This window comes from Penaeus vannamei, chromosome 29, assembly GCF_042767895.1.
Source record: "Penaeus vannamei isolate JL-2024 chromosome 29, ASM4276789v1, whole genome shotgun sequence".
Classification (NCBI taxonomy): domain Eukaryota; kingdom Metazoa; phylum Arthropoda; class Malacostraca; order Decapoda; family Penaeidae; genus Penaeus; species Penaeus vannamei.
In genome coordinates, this window is record NC_091577.1 from 22,533,994 (window position 1) to 22,553,993 (window position 20,000).

The following is a 20,000-nucleotide window of genomic DNA, read 5'->3' on the forward strand; positions in this document are numbered from 1 at the left end:
TCTTTCTCTCTCGCTCTGTCTCTCTTTCTGTCTGTCCGTCTCTCTCTCTCTCTGTCTATCTCTCTCTCTCTCATACACACACACACACACACACACAAACACACACACACAGACACACACACACACACACACACGCACACACACACATTACACACATCTTTCTCTCTCTCTCTCTCCTCTCCCTCTCCCTCTCCCTCTCCCTCTCCCTCCCTCCCTCCCTCCCTCCCTCCCTCCCTCCTCTCCCTCCCTCCCTCCCTCCCTCTCTCTCGGTCCCTCTCTTTCCCTCTCCCTCCCCCTCCCTCCCTCCACCCTCTGTCCTCCCTCTCCCTCATCTGTCCCTCTCCCCCTCCCTCCCTCAACTGTCCCTCTCCCCTCCCTCTCTCTATCCTCCCTCCCTCCCTCCCTCTCTGTCCCTCTCTCCCCTCCCTCCCTCAACCCTTCCTCCCTCTCCCCCTCCTCTCTCTCACCTTCCCGCCCATTAACCCCGCCCTCAATCTTACCTTACACCCACAATATGTTCGGAATCTCAGTAATTGCCGATATTGGGCGGGGGACACAGCGCCTTCCCTCCCAAGGACCATAAAGCCTCATAAAAACTCCCTTTTCCCGCTCCTTATACTACCCCGCTCCCTCCCTCCCTCTCCCTCCCTCCCCACTACCTATCCCCACCCAACCCTCCTTCTATACTCGTCCTCTCTTCTCTTCGTCTATCCCTCTTCTCCTCACTTCTCTCGTCTACCTTCCATTATCTCTTTACTCCTCCCTTCCAATCGTCATCTTGCCCTTCCTCTCTCTTCTTCCATCTCCCTCCCCATCCCTCTCTTCCATCCCCTACGTCCCCTCCCCTCCTTCTCTCCTTCCTTTCACCTCCCTTTCTCTTCCCCTTCCCTCCCCATCTCCTCCGTCCCCACCTCCCTCCCTTCCCTTCCTTCTCCCCTTCCCATCCTCCCTTCCTCTCATGTCCCTCTCTTCTCTCCTTCCCTTCCTCTCCCCTCCTCACCCTCACCTCCCTCTCTCCTCCGTCCCTTCCCTTCAACTCTCCTCCCCTTCCCTCCCTTCCCTCTCCCCTTCTTCCCCACCTTCTTCCTCTCCCCTTCCTACCCACCTCCTCCCTCTCCCCTCCCATCCCCACCTCCTCCTCCCATTCCCCCTTCCCATCCCCACCTCTCCCCTCCCATTCCCCCTTCCCATCCCCACCTCCTCCCTCTCCTCCTCTTCCTTCCCTATCTCCTCCGTCCCCTCCCATCCCCACCTCCTCCCTCTCCCCGCATCACCAAGAGCAAGGCCTCAGAACACCCATAAAATAACTCGAGATTAGCGCCCCTTATACACCGAGAGGAGGCGCACGAGGATCAGGACCCAGGGTGCGATATCTGGATGCCTCGATGCCTTTTAGGGAGGGCCGGGGGCGTGTTGAGGACTGGGGGGGGAGGGAGGGGGATAGGAGGAAGAGGTGTGGAAGGATATGTGATTGGGGGTCTGAGAGATGAGGGAGAAGGAGGGGGAGGGAGGGAGAGAGGAGGGAGGAGGGGGAGGGTGGGAGAGAGGAGGGAGGAGGGGGAAGGGAGAAGGGGAGATGAGGAAGAAGGAAGGGGAGGGAGGAGGGGAGAGGAGGGGGAAGGGGGAAGGAGAGATGAGGAAGAAGGAAGGGGGAGGGAGGGAGAGAGGAGAGGGGGAAGGGAAAAGGAAAGATGAGGAAGAAGGAGGGGTCGAGGAGGGGAAGGGAGAGAGAGAGAGAGAGAGAGAGAGAGAGAGAGAGAGAGAGAGTGAGAGAGAGAGAGGAGAGAGGCAGACAGACAGATAGAAGAGAGAAAGAGAGACAGACAGACAGACAGAGAGAGAGAAAGAGAGAGAGGCGGGAGGCAGCAGAAGCGAGTCTCCAGTAAATCCATCTTATTGTAAACCCCGATATTTGATGAGTCGCCGATTTTCTCCCAGATGAGTATTGTCTCTTTGACGGAGAATTTCGGTATCGGCAAGTCGGAGGCGGATAAGAGGTAGTCAGGTCTCGAGGGAGAAGGGAGGGAGTGAGGGATGAGAGGGAGTGAGGGATGAGAGGGAGTGAGGGATGAGAGGGAGTGAGGGATGAGAGGGAGTGAGGGATGAGAGGGAGTGAGGGATGAGAGGGAGTGAGGGATGAGAGGGAGTGAGGGATGAGAGGGAGTGAGGGATGAGAGGGAGTGAGGGATGAGAGGGAGTGAGGGATGAGAGGGAGTGAGGGATGAGAGGGAGTGAGGGATGAGAGGGAGTGAGACAGAGGGAGTGGGAGGGACGAGAGGGAGTGAGGGATGAGAGGGAGGAGGGATGAGAGGGAGTGAGGGACAGGAGGGAGAGGGATGAGAGTGGAGCGAGGATGAGGGAGTGAGGATGAGAGGGAGTGAGACGAGAGGGAGGAGGGGATGAGAGGGAGTGAGACAGAGGGATGAGAGGGGCAAAGAGAGAGATATGTTTAAGAGAGAAAAATATATATATATATATATAAGTTAAGTATAAGCAGAGAGAGAGAGAGAGAAGAGAGAGAGAGGAGAGAATTTCGATCTTGATTCACGTCTTCTATTCTTTTGCAGAACGCTTATATATATATATATATATATATATATATATATATATATATATATATATATATATATATGTATATATATGTTATATAGTATGTATATATATGTATATATATGTATATATATATAAGAGAGAGAGAGAGAGAAAGAGAGAGAGAGAGAGAGAAATATATAGAGAGTAGGTATAGAAATATGTATATATATATATATGTATATATATGTATATATATGTATAATATATATATATGTATATATATGTATATATATGTTATATATATATAGAGAAAAGAAACATAAGAGAGATAAAGAGAGAGAGAGAGAGAGAGAGAGAGAGAGAGAATTTGATCTTGATTCACGTCTTCTATTCTTTTGCAGTACGCTTGTTATCCCTGCATTATTCTCTGAGTTTCTGCCTTAAGTGCCTTTTAAAAGCAAAAGTATATATATATATATATATAAATATATATATATATATATATATATATATATATATATATATATATATAAAACACACACACATATTTGTGTGTGTGTGTGTGTGTAATGTGGAAATAATGATAATGATGATATTGATAATGATAAGGATAATAATGATGAAAATAATGATAATATCAACAGCAGTGATAATAGAGGAACTGGTCGCTTCTATTCATATGTGTGCACGTGTGTGAGTTTCTGCTTATGCGACAACCCTTGCTATTTGTTTGCGCTTCCCGAATGTGCCCCATTTGCCCCAACGCATATACACATACCATTTCTCTTTCTCTGTCCCTGTGTCTGCTCGTAAGTAATTTTCTGTCTTTGTGTGTCTGTTTGTCTGCCTAGCCACCTGCTTTTGTGTGTGTTAATCTGGGACTTCAATAACGACTAAAAATGCATTATTTGAAATATAGATAAATTTCTCCATCATCTTCATATTCCTCTCGTACTTGCCTGTACTGATCCTCGTGGGGCAGTAGGGATTGGTGTCCTAATTCCTGACTTTAAAAGATATCCGAATCTCCGACTTAGCAAGCAAAACCTATGCCGAGTCAGCAGCCATATGTCATGTTATTAGAAAAGGTAGTGAGCAGCAGCGGCACCCAGCTGCCTTTGCTGACAGTCAGGATGTACTCTATAGACTCACTGCATTTAGACCAGGAAACATAGGAGAGAGAAATAACCTTCAACACATTTCTAGCCTACCAGTACAGCGTATACGAGTGTCACTATACTTGGATACCTTCTCATATAGGAATATTAACCTGTGACAAGGTCGATGAGTATAAGAGGTATTAACAGGCCTCTTTATATAGTGTAGTTGAATTACAGGTGGCGTCAGTGATACACTTAGTGGCTTCACTATTTATTATAGAGAACACACGATATGAGAAACTACGATATGCCGGCTCAGTGCTGAGGGTAGACAAGGCCGGGCCATGAGATTGCATATATTACACCCTACAATGAGTTAGCAAAACTAGCACTTTCCCATGAATAGCCATGCTTAGCAGTACCGTTAAAAGAGAGGAAAATATGAAGAAAATGGACAATGCACCATCTAGCATTTTGCAATCACTGCAAGGACATCAAAAACGGACAAACCTTATGTACTCAATAATGAACTGTCTGGGAGATAGCAGATTACACCAACCAGGCTATGCATAGGATATTAATACACTATACAATATTTACACAATGCATATTTGGAGGCAAAGCCAGTTTCATATCACCACTACATCAAAGTCGCATAATCTTGCACATTATTTATTTTGTTGCACGAAAACTGTATCCTATCGATTAGATATTAATTCTATTATATACACTAGTCTTGTGATTGATGTAATTGGTGATATGAAAGGATTTTTACATACTAGATAATATGCGAATCATGTAAGCACACTGACACAGTTCTTCAAGCATGTAGAACTAATGTTTGATTGATAACCCTCTACATAAATGGAAGCACAGTCAGTTTGGATACAAATCTCTCTCTCTCTCTCTCTCTCTCTCTCTCTCTCTCTCTCTCTCTCTCTCTCTCTCTCTCTCTCTCTCTCTCTCTCTCTCTCTCTCTCTCTCCCTCCCTCTCCCTCCCTCTCCCTCTCCCTCAAAGTCCTAATTCCTCCCTCCCTCCTTCCTTTTCCAAGTTCCTCTCTCTCCTTCTCTCTCTGCCTTTCGCTGTCCCTCCTGTTCCATCTCTCTCTCTCTCTCTCTCTCTCTCTCTCTCTCTCTCTCTCTCTCTCTCTCTCTCTCTCTCTCTCTCTCTCTGTATGTGTGTATGTATCTTTGTGTGTGTGTGTGTGTGTTTGATGTGACCATGCCATATGGAAAAAAAACGAAACTGTTAGATTAAAAAAATAACATAACTAACCGGAAACAACAATAAAGTAAATGGATGGAATAGAAATACCACCATCCCAAAAAGAGAAGAAAAAAAACAGAAAAAACAGAAGGAATCTTAATGAAAAGAAAACATTTTTGTCCGATTGGCGTACAATTAGATTTGCATATTAGATGACCAACCTAAGGGCAGGGAGAAGGAAAAAGGTGCCTTTATATCCATGTTAATCTATCTATTTGTCAAACTGTTCCTTTTCGAATTATTTTCTCCTTTGTAACTTTTTTTTTTGCCTAATCACCCGTGGCTTGCTCTCGGGCCCGTTTCTTGAAGGAGGAGGGAGAGAAAAGGAAAGGTATCTTTTTATTGTCTGTGTGTGTGTGTGTAGGTACGTGTGTTATGTATCCGTCCGTCTATCTATCTATCTATCCACCCATCGATCCATCCATCGTACCCTCGCCCACACACGCGCGCGCGCGAGAGCACATCCATTCACTATACGTATCACATCAAATAAATTCCTGCTTCAAAAAATCAATCAACCAATAAATAAAATGAATAAAGAAGAAAAATAACGAGGAAAAGAATACAAAGAAATAATAGAAGGAAAAAATAAAGAAGGAGGTGAAAAAGAAGACAAAGAAATAGAGGAAAGAAATGCCAAGATTCCCCCAGGCGATGCTTGGCAACGAAAGGATTAGAAAGTAATAAAACAATTCAGATGCTCGTCAGATGTTGAGACCGAGGTAGGCCTTTGCCCGCCGGAGATAGGCCTACGGGAAGGGGAGCTTGACGGATGGCTGGAGCTCTAATGACGCCCATCAGTCATCATGAGCGAAACAAGCAGGTCATTACGCAGCACAGACATGGTACCTGGCTCACTGTATGTGCGCGTGTGTTTATATATATATAGATAGATAGATAGATAGATAGATAGAGATATAGATATAGATAGATATATATACATATGTATATATCTATATCTATTTATATATATATATATATAACATACAAACATATATATTGTGTGTGTGTGCGCGCGGGCGCGCGTATGTGTGTGTGCGTGTACACATAACCATACGTGTGTATGAGTGTGAATATATATAAATGCGTGAATATATGAACCTGTGTGAACCTGTGCAGGAGGAGCATCCTCATCAGGATCAGGAAGTGGAGGAGGAGGTGAGGGGGGGGGGGGGCTGGACGGTTCCTCTCCCATTCCCACTTCTCTCCCCGCTGCAGGAACCCCTGACCAGCTCTATCCGGAACTCTGCCTGGCTCACGCTGTATCCCATGACCCGGGGAACTCACTGCAGCTGTATAAAGGATACAGAAAAATATCGTCGTACCCTTTGTTGGTCCTCCCGACTGCAGGGTACGACTGTGACGTGAGCAGACGTCAGGTCAGATGACAGACTCATTAGCGCGAGGAATAGCACTGGTATTTCGTGAGACCCGTAACATGACCCCAATCACCGTGACGTAACATCACGCCACTCCATGTCGGAAGGTACGGAAAAAGCAGAAAAAAAGATGAGTAAAGATGAAAGCATTCCCAGTCGAGGGCATTCCATCACGATTCCATCATTCCATCCGTGCCCAAGGCCTATATAAGTGTTCTATTATCTCCCTCCCACGCCCAGTGACGTCATAGGCCTTATCACCCAAAGCTGCGCAGAACTCCGAAGTGCCGAGACCTGTCCGTGCCCACCTTGGCACTACTCGTCGGCCGGGAGAATCAGTGCCTTTATCAGTGCCTTCAGTAGCGGTGGCTCTCAGGGTCTGTTGGTTAGCGCTGTTGCTTCTGGGCTCGTGAGTTATTGATTATCATTGTCTTTTGGCAATGTGAGACTCTCTCTCTCTTTCTCTCTGCTCTGTCTCTCCTTCCCTTCTCTCTCCCTCCTCCTCCCCCTCCTCCCCTCCCCTCTCTCGTTCTCTCTCTCTCTCTCTCTCTCTCTCTCTCTCTCTCTCTCTCTCTGGAGTATCCTCTTGCATATTTATCGGGGAAAGGAGATTCCGAAACATATAAAACTGGAAAAGAATGGATATTCCAGTTACTAAATAATTTAAACAACAACGAACAAGAATGATAACGACGCTGGAAATAAAACAAAGCAGAAACAATAACAACAACAACAACAACAACAACAACAACAACAACAACAACGACGACGACGACGACGACGACAACAACAACATAACCACCACTCATAACAACAACAACAACATCAAACCCCATTTCTAAAGCTTTTACGCCTTCGAATCAAATCATCGTAAATCTTTCACCGGCATATCCTGTTTTTAGATAGCATCGCAGCCCTTCTTTGATGTGTATTTATGTCAACAGAAGATAAATGTCGTTTTCTTCTGTTTTAAGAGCTTTTGAATATAGATAGATGGACACATTTCTATACGTAATGCTATCGTTGGAATATCACTGTTGTTGTGTTATCAATATTATTGTTATATTATTGTTATCATTTTTTCCCCACTATCATCATTAACATCATCAGCGTTGATTTTGTGGGAATGTGTTATTATGTATATAGTTGTCCATTACAGTGTGTGTGTGTGTGTGTGTTAGCGTGCGCGCGTGCTTTTGCCAGAGCGCGTGTGATTGGCGAGTATTTATGCGCAGGTGTCCTTCGAGCAGGCTTTCCGTTTGTGTGCGTATATGTACTTACGTCCATGTGTGCACTTTTCTCAAACGACCACACGCACGCTCGCCAAAGTTAACTGCGGAATTAAACGGATTTACCGCATTCCACAGGCCGTTTTTGCCCAGTGCGGCGGAGGGGATCCAGTAGCTGTGGATTATCTCCTGCTCCCCGTCTTTCTTATTTGCCCTCTGCCTCTTCTCTTCTTTCTCTTATCTTCCTCCTTTCATTTTTATCTTTTCCTCCTCTTCTTGACATCTTCTTCTTCTTCTTAGCTACTGCTCCTCTTGTTTGAGAGAGAGAGAGAGAGAGAGAGAGAGAGAGAGAGAGAGAGAGAGAGAGAGAGAGAGAGAGAGAGAGAGAGAGAGAGAGAGAAAAGAGAAGGAAAGGGAAGACTGAATGAGAGAAACAGACAGATAAACACCACACACACACACACACACACACACACACACACACACACACACACACACACACACACACACACACACACACACACACACACACACACACGCACACACACTGGCAGACAGAGACCAAATGAGGGAAGAACCAACAGGACAATAGAAAACGAAAACGGGGGAGGGAGAGGGCGAGCCGGAAGGAGAGGAGAAGGAAGGGAGGGAGGCTAAAGGAGGAGGAGGAGGAGGAGCTAGGAAGGGAGGGAGGAAGGAGTGAGGGTAGAGGGAAAGAGGAAGAGAGGGAGAGAGGAAAAGGAGGAGGGAGGGAGGGAGGACAGAGGGGAAGGAGGAGAGAGGGAGGGAGGGAGGGTAGAAGAAAAGAGGAAGAAGGAGAAGGAGAAAGGAAGGGAAGGAGGAGAAAGACCAGAAGAAGCGGAGGAGGAGGGGAAAGGCCAGAAGAAGAGGAGGAGGGGAAAGGCCAGAAGAAGCGAAGGAGGAGGGGAAAGGCCATGGAAGGGGTTGGAAGAAAGAGGAGAAAGCGCCAGAATGGGGAGGAGGCAGGAGGAGGAGGAGTGAGTTATTCCCAGAAGAAATGCTCGAGCAGATCCGAAAGATAAGACTTGTATGGCCCCTTTCCCCAGTGACCCGGATGGACACTATCGGTGTTGTTATCCCGTTGTTCACAGGGGCAGGGGGAGGGGGGAGGTGGGGAGCCAGCCGCTTCCCTTGAATCAGGTCGGAACTTTAAGGTCTACAAAAGGCTTTCTAAAAGGGAACTTTATTGTCGGAGTTATTTTTTTTCTTTTTTTTTTTTTTGTATATCGTGGTTTAGGACTTAAGGGTAGCGTGAGTCGAAGGCCTTTGTAAAGATGTTGGGATTTCTTTCTTTTTTTTGTTATATATACTCTTTGTGTTGTTGGTATTGCTATTGTTATTGTAATCATAATCCTTATATGGGTGTTATTGTTACTCTGTTATCATCATTATAGTTGTTATTCTTAATATTACTTTTGCTACTGTTATAGCTGTTTTCTTTATTATCATTATCAATACCATGATGATATTACCGATAGTGATAATGAAAGTTGTACTGATAACAGTAGTAATAGCTAAAGTAGTAGCATTATCATTATCATTGTTATTATTATTGCTATTGTTATCATCAACCTCATCTTCCTCATCATAATCACCAATATTATCATTATTCTTATAGAAAACCTCTGCCAATGGCGAGGTTCCAGATGAACTATCAATAGTCTTTGATAAAACGATAACGACATCTAAAAAAAGGTAGAATATTCTTAAAATTTATTCCCTGATCACAAACCCAATAAGATTTACTAGTCACAATAAAGGTGCTGTCACACTAGCACTTTCCGTCAATTTTTTGACAATTTTCTGTTTTTTCCCATTTTTTAGCGAATTGTCGATTTTCCAGTCAGACGATAATGATCGTTTCCGTCTGAAAACCTTTCCGTCAACTTTTTCAGCCAATCATAGTCAAACCAAGAGCTATATTCGAGAAATGTTTCAGGTTTATGCTTAATAAAATTGTGCAAATGAAAGTAAAAGTTAATAGTAACTAGCTTAAGGTATCCGATCGACAGCTTTCACCGTGTCTGTTCGTGACTACTTCTCCGGTGTCTGTATTTCTGTATCAAGGTGAGAGTCATTCCTTAACTGATCCCGGCAACGTCAGCCTACCTGCAACTGCAAGATTGCAACTCCCACAGACTGACCTGAGTTGACACACCGAGGTCGCTCGTCGAAGAGTGCTCATCACTCATTCATTTCTCTACCTAAACATAGGGCATGCAAAGGTCAAGTCACATGCTCTCACAACACTTATTTAATTATCATTATCTTTATTAACAGTTTTATCTTATTATCATTATTGTTGTTATATCATTATCATCATCACTATCATCACCATCATTATCATCATCATCATCACCACCATCATCATCATCATCATCATCATCATCATCATCATCATCATCATCATCATCATCATCATCATCTCCACCACCACCACCATCATCATCATCATCACCATCACCATCACCATCATTATCATCATCATCACCATCATCATCATCATCACCACCATCACCATCACCACCATCATCATAATCACCATCACCACCACCACCACCCACCACCACCATCACCATAATCACCATCCTCATCAACAGACAGGCAGAGAGTGTGTATTTTGTTAACTCCTAAGCAAATAAATTTCCCCAAAAGAGCTATAACTTCTCTCTTATATATATATATATATATATATATATATATATATATATAATTTTTTCTTTTTTTTTTTTTTTTTTTTTTTTTTTAGAATCGGCTGAAACAAGACAACTAAAAAAATTTAACATCATCCATCTCTGCCTGGACATCGGCATGAAATTTTGAATTTTCTTTAACACAATTCTGCGCGGTATACATCACAAAGCTCTATGACAGACCAGGAGAGAGAGAGAGAGAGAGAGAGAGAGAGAGGGAGAGAGAGAGAGAGAGAGAGAGAGAGAGGGTAGAGACAGAAAGAGAGAAAGAGAAACAGAGAGAAAGAGAGAGAGAGAGAGAGATAGACAGAAACATATACAAAAAGACAGAACAGAGTTTGTACAGAAAAAAATAAAAAAATAAATAAAACAGGCAAACACAGAAAGAGAGATAAAAAAACGAAAGAGAGAAATGAGCAGAAGTGAATTAAAAAAAAAACATACCTCATAAAATTCCTCGATTCTGCCGTAAACTGAAGCGAATACTACAAAGAACAGTAGCTAAGTACACACCGAAGAATAAATGTTCTGCCGCGAGAGGAGGATTAGCTCGGGCGAAAGGTCACAGAGAACGCAAGGTCATTCGGATAGAAGAAGAAGAAGAGGAAAATAGAATAAAAAAAAATTGAACATTGAATGAGGAATGATTCAGCGAAATTTGGCTCATAGATTTTTTTTTTATTTCATTCCATTTCTCTCTCTCTGTCTTCTGCCTCTTCTTCTTTCTTCTTTCTCTCTTCTTCTCTTTCTTCTCTTCTTCTCTCTCTCTCACCTCTCCTGTCCTCCCTCTTCTGTTACCCTCCCTCCTCCATCCCCCCTCTCTCTCTCTCCCGCTCTTTTTTTTTATTTTTTTTCCGTTTCATTCTGTATCGTTTCGACTGTTAAGACATCTTAATCTTTTCAGCGCCAATGTATATTATTTATAAGGAAATATTATCTTAGTTTTGGAACAAGAAATTAGGTAACACTTATTCTGCTAATAGCAATAGGGGAGAGGAGTGGAAGGGGAGAGGGCAGAACACATCACGTGTGACCCAATTCCCATAAAAAAAAAAAAAAAAAAATAAAGAAAAAAAGGAAAAATAGGGATTACAAAGCAACCATCTTACGAACCTTTAAGAGGACGTGGTGATTTAAGGGAGAAAAATCCTCCCATTACTGAACTCGGTCTGAATTTGGGTCTTCAAAGTGACCGACACATTTCACGCGTCTCAGCTCTCTCTCTCTCTCTCTCTTTATCTTTATCTTTATATCTCTCTCTCTTTTTTCATGATCTTTCCTCATTCTCTCTCGCTCTCTCCCCCTTTTTTCAAAGTTGTATTGTCGTGTTTTGAATAATTGCGAACTAATATGTACAGACTGTATGGTACTTTACATATGTTCACAGACAAGTTATATGGCCATGTATGTACAGAAAGGTAAAACTTATTTTAAAGATGAGATTACTCTATAAGGAGAGAGGGAGAGAGGGAAGGGAGAGGGGGAAGGGGAGGGGGAGGGGGAGTAAGGGTGTAAGAGGAAGAGAAGAGAGAACATGGGATAAAGGAGATAGAAACGTGAAAAAAAGGAAGGAGATCGAGAGAATGGGAAGAGGAAGAGGGGAGAGAGATGGAGATGGAAGTAAACATAGATGGAGAGGGTGAGGAAATAGAATGTGAGAAGAGAAAAAAAATGAGAGAAGCTGAGAGAGAGAGACACAGAGAGTAAGTGAGTGAAAGAGAGGGAGATAGAGAGTGAGTGGGGGGAGTAAAGAGAAAGTTAGATAGAGAGGAAAAGTGGGGGATAAAGCAATGAAGGAGAGAAGATGAAAATGGAAGAGACAGACAGAGATTAGTCTACATGAACCGGAAGCGGGGACCGAAAGAGAAAGAGAGAGAGAGAAAGAGAAAAAAATAAAAGGGACACAATTCAGACATTAGGTAAAAAATCAATAATATCACCGAAACTATAAGAAAAAAACAACAACAACAACAACAACGCTAGTCCTCTGCCTCCGAGAAGGAAGAAAATACAAAAAAAAAAAAAAAAAAAAATTGCCAAAAGACGAAAATAAGTCGAAATAAATCACTCCCCGAACAACACCGAACGTTTAACACCGAACCTCCCGCGTCCTGAGATGTCAGTCATTTTTCATTTCCCTTCTTTTCTTTTTTTATTTTCCTCGGCGTTTGTGTCTCAAAGCCATATGTGGTCCTTCGGGAAGAAGGGAGGGAGGGGGGAGTGAAGGGTGGGGGGGACAGGGAAAAGGAAGGAAATAAAAAAAAATAAATAAAAGGAAAAAAGCGAGGGAGAAAGACAGGTATTCCGGTGGGTGGTGGGGTATAAGTGAAGAGGAAAAAAAAAAAGGAAAAGAAAATAAATGGAGAGAGAAAACATGGGAAGAGGGGAGAGGGCGAGTAGGGGGAAACAGAATGAGCTTGAGGTAGGGGGGTGAGGGGGACTGTCATGGCATAGTGTGACACAGCCTGTTTGTGTAGGGGATTAGCCCAGTCGCCTCTATTATATGCCGTCGGGATTTCTGAGGGGCGGGCGCTGCCTTCCTGTTGGTGTCGCGGTTTGTCTGTCTGTGCGTGGGGGGGGAGAGATGGGGAGCGGTTGATCTTGGTTTTTCTTTGTCTCTGTGTCTGCTTCTCTTTCTTTCTTTTTCTCTTTCTCTTTTTTTTCTCTCTTTCTCACACATTCTTTCTCTCTTTCTCACACATTCTTTCTAATTCATTCTCTCTTTCTCTTTCATTCTTTCTTTCTTCTGCTTTCTCTGTGTGTGTGTCTCTCTCTCTTCTCTCTTCTCTCTCTCTCTCTCTCTCTCTCTCTCTCTCTCTCTCTCTCTCTCTCTCTCTCTCTCTCTCTATCTTTCTCTCTCTCTCTCTCTCCCCTCCCCCTCCCTCTCCCTCCCCCCTCCATTTCCCTCTCTCTCCCTTTATCACCCTTCCTTCATCTTCCACTTTACCTTCCTCCCTCACTCCCTCCCTCCTCCTTACCTCCCTCCCTCTCCCCCCCCCCCCATATCCCTCACATCGAAGCAATATTTCATCCAAAAGTAATCTGATTTATAAGAAAAATTTGAATATTAACACCTATCGAGCTCCGAAGACTGATAAATCACGGAATATTTGATAGCAGAATGGGAGTCCCTATTAAGCAAAGCTAGATAAATGAAGTAATAATGTCATTATCGGCTTCTATTTACTTTTTTATTATTTTTGTCATTATTATTTTTAATTGACGTTGATTTTTTTTTTATTTATTTTTAACTGACGTTTTTTTTTTTTTTTTTTTTTTTTTTTTGAATTGACGTTGATGTATTGTTTATTTTAATCAGTGTCGTCATTTATGGTTAAATGATTCTTCAGAGAAGGAGAAATAACGTTGAATGTGTGTCGGATTCATTTATTCGTTCATTTAGTCTGTTGGAGTTTTTTGTTTCTCATTTGCTTCCTCTCCATCTATCTATCTATCCATCTCTCTCTCTATCTCCATCTCTCTCTCTCTCTCTCTCTATCTCTCTCCCTCTCCCTCTCCCTCTCCCTTCCTCCTCCCTCTCCCTCCCCTCTCCCTCCCTCCCTCCTTCCTCCCTCCCTCTCTCTCTCTACCTCTACCTCTCTCATCTCTCTCTCTCTCTCCATCTCCATCTCTGTCTCTCTCTGTCTCTCTCTCTCTCTCTGTCTCTCTCTCTCTCTCTCTCTCTCTCCATCTCCATCTCTGTCTCTCTCTGTCTCTCTCTCTCTCTCTGTCTCTCTCTCCCTCCCTCCCAATCAATCAAAACAGCTAAACGACCGACCAATGAAACAATCAATCAATCAACCAAAACCAGGTAATCAAGCAATCAGCAAAACAAGCCAAACAACCAGGTGAAACGTCCCAATTAAACACAAAAACCCAACGGACAGAGAGGTCAGGCCATGTCATCACCCGATAAACAAAGACCAGAAACAAAACAAAACAAAAACAAAAAAAAACAAGAAAAAAAAGAGAGGAAAAAAAAGCGCCAAAAACAAACATTGTCATCAATCTCTCTTTTTTTTCTTCTTTGATTAAGAGATTCACTTACATTCTCGAGGCGGGATGAGGGGGGGAGGGGAGGGAGGAAGGGTTCTTGTGGGGGGAGGGGTGGAGGATTCTAGGAGGTGGAGGAGGGGGAAGGATTCTAGGTGGGGAGAGGGGGGAGGATTCTAGAAAGCTGTAAGGCGGAGGGGGAGTGGATTCTAGAAGGTGGGGGGAGGGGTGAAGGGATTCCTAGGTGGGGGAGGGGGAAAGATTCTAGGTAGGGGAGGAGGGGGAGGGATTCTAGAAAGGGTGTAGTGAAAAGTGAAGGATTCTTAGAAGGTGGGGGAGGGGGGGAAAGATTCTAGAAGGTGGAGGGGAAGGATTCTAGAGAGTGGGGGGAGGGGGGGGATTCTAGAAGGTGGGGGGAGTGTGGGGGAAGTGTTGATACTCAGGTGGTGGTGGGAGGGGGGGGAAGGATTGGAGAAGGTGGGGAGGGGGGGAGGATTGGAGAAGGTATGGAGGGGGGGAGGGTGTTAGAAGAAGGCAATGAGTGACAGTGATAAAGATGCAAAGAATGGGAATGGTGATGATGAGGAGGATGATAACGATGATGATATTGATTTTATTATTTTTATTAGAAAAACAATGATGGTGATGCTAATAAAAATGATAATAATAGTAATAATTATGAAAATAATAATAACGGTGATAGTAATAATGTTGATATTGATGATGATGGGGGTGATGATATTGATTATATTTTTTATTAGTAATAATGATAATAATGGTGATGAGAGTAATAATAATGATAATGAGAATAATAATGAAAAAAGTGATAGTAAGAATACTGATATTGATGGTGATGACACTAGTGATGACAATGATAGTGGTGATGTTAGAAGCTGTGGTGATGAAGATGACAGTGACGATGGCGATTCCGGTGTTTGTCTTTTTGTTAATGTTTTTCTTGGGGGGGGAGAGGGAGGGGGGCGGCTGATCTTGGTTTCTCTGTCTCTTTGTGTATGCTTATCTCTCTCTTTCTTTCTTGCTCTCTCTCTCTCTCTCTCTCTCTCTCTCTCTCTCTCTCTCTCTCTCTCTCTCTCTCTCTTTCTTTCTTTCTTTCTTTCTCTCATTTTTTTTCTCTCTCTCTCTCTTCACTCCTTTCTCTCTCTCTCTCTCCTCCTCCCCCTCTCTCTCACTTCTCCTCCCTCCCCCTCTCTCTCCTCCCTCCCTCCCCCTCTCCTCCCCCTCTCCCTCTCCTCCTCCTCTCTCCCTCTCCCCCCCCTCCCCTCTCTCTCCCTCTCCTCCTCCTCCTCCTCTCTCTCTCTCTCCTCCTCTCCCCTCTCTCTCCCTCCCCCTCCCCCTTCTCTCTCCTCCTCCTCTCCCTCTCCTCCTCCCCTCTCTCTTCTCTCCTCCCTCCTCTCTCTTCTCTCCCCTCCCCCCCTCTCCCTCCCTCCCCTCCCCCCCTCTCTCCATCTCAAGCTCAAAATCTGAGACCATCAGATTGCACCCAGACCGATTATAATGAGCCCATTAGCCTGTTAAAGGAAGGATTTTATCAGATGGCAAATTCAAAGAAGGGGGGGAAAAAAACAAGCTGAATGTCGAAGGTGGTGTTTGTGATGATGGGGATGGGAGATAATGGGGGTTGAGAAGGGTGGTGATGCTGGCGGTGGTGATGATGATGATGGTGAAAATGGTGGTGATGAATATGATGATGGTGATGATAATGATGATGATGATGAAACTGGTAGTGGTGATGAATATGGTGATGACAATGATGAAACTGGTGGTGATGAATATGATGAAACTGGTGGTGATGAATATGATGAAACTGGTAGTGATGATGAATATGATGGTGATGATAATGATGAAACTGGTGATGATGATGAATATGATGGTGATGATAATGATGAAACTGGTGGTTATGATGAATATGATGATGATAATGATTATGATGATGAAACTGGCGGTGATGGTGATGATGATGAAACTGGTGGTGGTGATGATTATGATGATGGTGATGATAACGATGATGAAGAATATGAAGAGGCTGGTGGTTGTGATGATAACAGTAATAATAGTAATTTCAGATGTATCAACTACTCATCACGAAGATTTATATGCTTAAATCTAATAATGATGATGACGGTTACAATTCCATGACACCATAACTACCTTAAATATTATAGCAAAAGGAATCACCATAGAAGAAATTATACTCATGGCAACCGTCTTATGTTCTATTTTTAGCTCCTATTTGATTGCCATTCCTTCTGCAGTTTGTGTTGTTATCGATCTAACAGTCGTTTCATTTATATATTTTTTTGGGTCAAGATATTAATTATAAATAGTCTATGACTTGCAACTGTCTTTGGCTCTTTGTGTCTGCCCCTCTCTCTCTCGTTCTCAATCTCTCGTGTTTTTTTTCTCTCTCGTTTTTTTTCTTTCTCTCTCTCTCTCTCTCCTTTTCTCTGCCTCTCTCTTTTTTTTCTCTCTCGTTCTCTCGTTCTCTCGTTCTCTCGTTCTCTCTCTCTCTCTCTCTCTCTCTCTCTCTCTCTCTCTCTCTTTCTCTCTCTCTCTCTCCTTTTCTCTGCCTCTCTCCTGATTTATCTCTCTCTCTCTCTCTTATTTATCATTTAGGATTATTTATTGCATTTTTTTTACCACATCCATATACCGTCGACACAAGATAACGTTCACTTCAACACTTGCTGACTATGACGTAGACACAACAAAGTCTTATTTACTGATGTTGATTCTCTTTACGATAAATATACGACTTTCTCTTTCATTTTTTCTCCGTGGTTATGTTTATCTTTGTCACTTGGGTGTGAAGGTAGGATTTATGGTATCTTAAACATTGATATCTTTATATAATGTTATTGTTTAATCGACTCTATGGCAAGAAGTTTGTGTTCTATGATGTACTCATTGGCATAACTAACACAGGAGTTCAGTTTATCAATTTCTCTATTTCATTTTTATCACTCTTGTTACACGTTGTCTCAACCGCCTATGCAGACATACTTAACCGGCTTGTTGGGGCTTTTCTATCCGTGAATATACTTGAACTGGTTTTATATCTCCAATAGATGGCGTTGTTATTTTTATATCTCCAATAGATGGCGCTGTTGTTTTCATATCTCCAGTAGATGGCGTTGTTGTTTTATATCTCCGATAGATGGCGTTGTTGTTTTATATCTCCGATAGATGGCGTTGTTGTTTTTATATCTCCGATAGATGGCGTTGTTGTTTTATATCTCCGATAGATGGCGTTATTGTTTTTATATCTTAAAAAAGCGTTGTTTGTTTTCTCTGCAATAGATGGCGATGTTAGTGTTATATCTCCATTAGAAACGTTGTCTGCTTTATATCTCCGATAGATGGCGTCAATTTTACATGTCCAATAGATGGCGTCGTTTGATCTATATTTCCAATAGATGGCGTTGTTTGTTTTATATCTCCAATAGATGGCGTTGTTTTTGCTTTTTATCTCCAATAGATGGTGGTTTGCTTTACATCTCTAGTAGATGGCGTACTTTGTTTTATAATCCCAATTGATGGTGTTGTTGGTTTTATGTTCCCAATAGATGGCGTTTTTCCCCGATTTTTTCCGGTGGCAATTAGGGTGTCTCGCGACGCGACACCAAAAGCTATCTCGTGATCGGAGGCGAGACAGGCCTCTAAGCTCCGCCCATTTCTGTGACGTAATGGGAATGGCCGCGGTTGACGGCTTGCTATTTTACTGTACTGGTTATTCTTCCGACAGGTACACAGTATTTTGGAATTTGATATCCAAGATGGCTTTTGATATCTTACGGTGGGTAGTGCGGTGTTATAGATATCCAATAAAAGTACAATTATGCATGAAATATCCGTAGTAGGAGGAATACACCTGGTAACTTGATAAATGTTTACCACCTGTTCGATTCCTGTCGCGTGAAAGGTATCGCGTTTGCCGTAACCGCTGGAAAAGATGGCATTTATTTCCAATAGATGGCGGTTTGTTTTATATGCAATAGATGGCATTGCTTTTTTATCTCCCATAGATGGTATTGCTTTTTTTTATTTATTTTTTTTTATCTCCTATAGATGGTGTTGCTATTTTTTTCCATCTCCAATAGACAGCGTTGTTTATTTTATATCTCCAGTAAATGACGGTTTTTAATATCTCTAATAGATGGCACGGTTGTTGGTTTTGTATTTACCATAGATGACGTTGTTTTTAATCTCCAATAGATGGTGTTTTGTTTTATATTTCCAATAGATGGGATTGTTGGTTATATATTTCCAATAGATGTTTTTTTTCTGCAATAGCCTTTTTCTCCAATAGATGGCGTTGCTGTTTTTTTTTTTTTAGATCTCCAATAAATGGCGTCGTTTTATATTTCCAATAGATGGCGTTCGTTTTATATTTCCAATAGATGGCATTGTTTGTCTTTTATTCCAATAGATGGCATTGTTTATTTTATAAATCCAGTAGATGACTTTTTTATCTCCAATAGATGGCGTTGTTGTGTTTTATCTCCAATAGATGGCGTTGTTGTGTTTTATCTCCAATAGATGGCGTTGCTTTTTTTTTTATCTCCAATAGGTGGCATTGCTGGTTTTTATCTCCAATAGGTGGCATTGTTTTTACTTTTATTTCCAATAGATGGCGTTGTTGGTTTTGTTTCCAATAGATGGCGTTGTTGGTTTTGTTTCCAATAGATGGCGTTGCTGTTTTTCTTTTTATCTCCAATAGATGGCGTTGCTTTTGTATCTCCAATAGATGGTATTGGTGTTATTTTTATTTCTAATAGATGGCGTTGTTTGTTTTATATCTCCAGTAAATGGTGTTGTTGGTCTTATATTTTCAATAGATGGCGTGGTTTTTTATCTGTAATAGATGGCATTGTTTTTTATCTTCAATAGATGGCGGTTGTTTGTATTTTTTATTTGCCAATAGATGCAGCTGTATGCTGTTGTTTTGATTCTCCAATAGATGGCGTTGTTTGTTTTATATCTCCAATAAATGGCGTTGCTGTTTTCTCTCTCTCCAATAGATGGCGTTGTTGGTTTTATGTTTCCAATACATAGCGTTTTTTTTATTTGCAATAGATGGTGTTTTTTTATCTCCAATAGATGGCGTTGCTATTTTTTTTTTTTTTTTATCTCCAATAGATGGCGGTTTGTTTTGTATTTCCAATAGATGGCGTTGTTGGTTTTATATCCCCAGAGGGTGGCATTGATATATAAATGCTTTGGAGAATAACAGATTTGAGCCGATGTCATCACAAGCATTTTTCATGGAATCATATAATATATATATCATCATATATCATCAACGATGGTTCCACATTCAGTCTCAGAGGGAATCGTTCGTGTACTCGCATTAGCGACATCTACAAAAAGAAAATGAAAAACTCTTAAATTAAATGTATTAATGATTTAATGTATTAATGTAAACCTGCAAAATGACATGTGCCGATATATAAGCCCCATAAATATAGCTATATAAGTATAAGTTCCTCACACAAATAAAGAACAATAAATAAATAAAGATTCAGTCGATATATATATATATAAATAAATTGATCAAAACGTGAATAAATTAATAGATAAAGATACGAATGAAAATTAATCACCGATTTGGCATTCAGACGAATCCCTTCTTTCGCTTTTTTTTCTCGATCTTGATAAGTTGCAATTTGAATTAATGGCTCCTCGTGTAGATTCAATTAATGAGTTCGCTCTGTGATTATTCACCGCAGATAAAGCGATACAAAGAAAAGGCGAAGAAGAAAAAAGAG

The 20,000-nt window shown here is 42.2% G+C and overlaps 1 protein-coding gene across 1 annotated transcript in view; it reads left to right on the forward strand.

Annotated features, from left to right (window-relative positions):
• The window catches only part of LOC113828530 (uncharacterized), a 70,354-nt gene that overhangs the window by 14,502 nt on the left and 35,852 nt on the right, over positions 1–20,000 (forward strand). The window lies entirely within an intron of this gene.